Below are 3,914 nucleotides of genomic sequence, written 5' to 3' on the forward strand. Positions count from 1 at the left end.
CTCTGGCCCTGACACCATGTCTGTGTAGCCCGAATTCCCTCTGGCCCCAACATCATGTCTAGGTCAGAGGAAAATCGGGCTACCTTCCATCCTGTAGTACTCTTTCATAAGTTTGTATATAATTAGTTTAATATTCTCATTTAGAGAATTTAGCTTGTCGATAGGTGATTGGTTATGTTTATTCGTGAATTTATCTTTGATATATATTCAAATCGTATTAAAAAATGGGAATGAGAGGACAATTCTAAATCCTGCACATTGGACATAAGTGACCCAATTTTTAACACAATGTGTACCAACTGAAGATATCATTGTTATGCGTATCATTGTTTAAAGCATGTGCCTCTACAACAAGAGGATATGTACATGTATTTAGTATATGTAATTATCAGTAGGTAATTACAGGCTTGAATTATTATGTAATTATGGATTGGGAGTTGACCAATGGATGTAAAGTTAAATGCCTTTCTGCTGATACCTAAAGCACTTAAAGGTACTTTTTAAAAGGGTATTTGTCAATGTAGGATAGGTAGTCAAAAACTTTACCATTGATTCAGCCCTTTTCTTGGCCCAAATCAGCTTTTAATACAAGTCCATGCACCAAATACTTGCAAAAGGATGGGGCACAACATCAACTGCCATGGTCTATGCATACATGTTTCATCACAGGCATGGTGTGTTGTGTATTGACGGGTCAGTGCTTTATTACGTCAAACCCCGCCCACTGTGTATGACCTACTGATTCTATCAAAAAGTTCTGTAGTCTCTGGTTGAAACATCTAAGCGTGTATACTCTCAGTTCACCACTGATTAAAAACATAACCGTTTACATTATCGAAAAAGACGCTTACCCTCTGGAACGCCTGGGCGTATTCTCCGTTTACATTTTCATGGGTCCCACAAATCTATACATTTGTTCCCAATTCCCCTTATCTTATCGTTTTTTGGTTAGATTTACGATTTTTGCGTCCGTATTCTCTGTATTTTATCATATTTTTTCTCTTTGGTGAGTTTATCGCCATTTAAACATCCAGTATGATTTGGTGCCGGAACCTTCCTGTAGTAGTTGGTGATCAACATACGGGAGCTAATCATCTAATTTTAAACGAGTTTGTTTCACAAGACATTTTCCGTCATTATCAAACATTTCACACATTAGCTGTTGAGTCCAACTCTGGTGTCGTTTTATGTCGGGAGTGAGGCTTGGAATAGTCCGAGTTTCCTCTGGCGCTGTCACCAGACTTAGACATTCTGGCAAACAGATGTCTGGTACCAGTCTTGGAATAGTCTGAATTTTCTCACGATCCTCCTATCTATTTACATCATAACTTTTTGGATACGTCATGGAACACCTACAAACTACTTATGGTCGGAAAGTTAATTTTTTTATGTCCGTTTAGTCATAAGAAAAAAAAGAAAAAGGAAAAAAAAAAGAAGAAAAAATCTCATACGACAGCAGTGGGCACTTTCTCCGTCTGATAACTTTTAAAAGTTTTATATATTGAAAAAAGATTATAAATCGAAGTCCGATTCATGATCAGATATGAAAGGTATAATGCATGACGTCACTGGACAGCCACATTGGTCGCCTCTCTGTGTACTTTCATCCAGACAAACAAACTCAAGAGTAATAATATATCAATAGCAGCATCACCAATTATACGATTACACCATAAAATACAATTCAGACACAGATTATGATTTCAGTTCTTTAATCTGATTAATAACAGTTTCAAAATGTAAATTTTGTTGTATAATTCATAACGTGTATAAACTTATGGATGAGTTTATATAAAGAGTTGATGTAAATATGGCTTAACAAATATTCTTGTATAAAATATATATTGTAAACATTGCCATCAGGAAAATTATTTACGGGAAAATATCAACATTGAATTAAAAATGTCTAAGAAATTACATTAAAAGTTATCTTTAAAGTATTCCAATGCATTAAATTATCCCTATTAACCTAAATTATCAAATACCACATTCAAGCTTATCGTTAACTTTCTCCATTAAATCTAAACAGATCCTATTGAAACATAACATTACCTATTAAATATTAAACCTAACTCATAAACTAGCCCAAGTAAACCTAACCAAAGCAAACGAGCCCAAGGAAACCGAACACAGAAACGAGCCCAAGGAACCGAACGCAGAACGAGCCCCAGGAAAGCCGTAACACGAGAAAGCGAGCCCCAAGGAAACCGAACACAATAAACTATCCCAAGGAAACCTAACACATATAACGAGCGCGAAATAACCTAAACGTCAGAAACGTAGACACTAGTAAACCAACGCATAAACGGAGCTCGAATAACCTAACCTCAGAAACTAGACCCCAATTAGGCAACCTTAACACATAACGATCCCAAGGTAAACCGAACTCATAAACTATCCCCATTAACCTAACGTCATAAACGTATACCAATTAACCTAACACATAAACTATCCCCATTAAATATAACTCATAAACTATCCCAATTAAACATATCACATAAACTATCCCCATTAAACCTAACTCATAAACTATACCCATTAAAACTAACTCACAAACTGCCCCCATTAAACATATCACATAAACTATCCCCATTAAACATAACTCATAAACTATCCCCATTAAACATAACTCATAAACTATCCCCATTAAATCTAGCTCCTAAACTACCCCCGTCACACCTAATTCATAAACTATCCCCATTAAATATAACTCATAAACTATACCCATTAAAACTAACTCACAAACTGCCCCCATTAAACCTAACCAATAAAATATCCCCATTAAACGTAACCCCTAAACTAACCCCTTTTAGTGTCACTTAGCTCGTTCATTATACTTTGAAAAGCAGCTAACTGAAAATGGCTCTGTCGCTCATAATTCAGATTAGCTTTTTTCTCAGTAACCTGAAGTCGTCACCAAAGGTCGACCAAAAACCCTGAACTAACCAACCCACTACCTACTACTTACTGTAACTAACCCACTAAAACCCACCCTCAGCCCACTTAACCCAACCCATGTCCTACAGAAAACAACCCGCTACCTACTGAATCTAACCCATTACCTACGCTACCTACTCAAAGGAACACTACTTACTAGAACCGAGCTACTACCGAGCTATTACCGAGCTACTACCGAGCTACTACCGAGCTACTACCTTCTGAAACGAACCCGGTAGTTATTAATTATACTTCTCAATAAAGTTTTATAAATTTATCAATAACGATAATTAAAAATGATTGACATTACAAAAAAAAAACGTTTTTCTGTTAAGAGAACTGCACACAGCAAATATAAAGTTATAATATAAATTCATGATAATTTGTTATCAAAATTAATTCTCAGCGAAAAAAACAAACTTAATTTTGGTTTGCAGAACTGCATATCAGATAATAATGTATCAAAATAGGAAATCAGAATTGATTGTTATTACCGAAAACTGTACATAGCATAACCAATAATAAAGTTCACAATCTTAGTTTGATTTGAAATATCAAAAAAAAAAAAACAATAAGAAATTAAGATACGAGATGGACAGATAGAGTCTAGAAACAGAAGCAAGAGAGAAAAAACTTCCGTTTTTCTGCTTTGTCTGATGTTACGAGAACCACATCTTCAATCTTTATCATTTCTTTCTCATCTTCCTTTTCATCGTATCTCTCCTCTTCCTTCACATTGTCTTTTTCCTGCCTTCTGTCTTTTTCCATCTTACTGTTCTCGATGTCTCTCAGAAGTTTTGCACGCTTTACCTTTTCGCCATTACCTGTATAAGATGCAGAAGGAAACAATGTGGTTCAGTTCCTATCAGAAATCAATCGTCACTTTTCGGTCCATTCCGGCAACTTTAAATTTTGACGGAATTACCCGATAATGTTGCGATCGGTCTAGAACTTAATAGGTCGGTACCACTCGGGTC

The sequence above is a fragment of the Pecten maximus genome, chromosome 3, assembly GCF_902652985.1.
Source record: "Pecten maximus chromosome 3, xPecMax1.1, whole genome shotgun sequence".
Taxonomy (NCBI): Eukaryota; Metazoa; Mollusca; class Bivalvia; order Pectinida; family Pectinidae; genus Pecten; species Pecten maximus.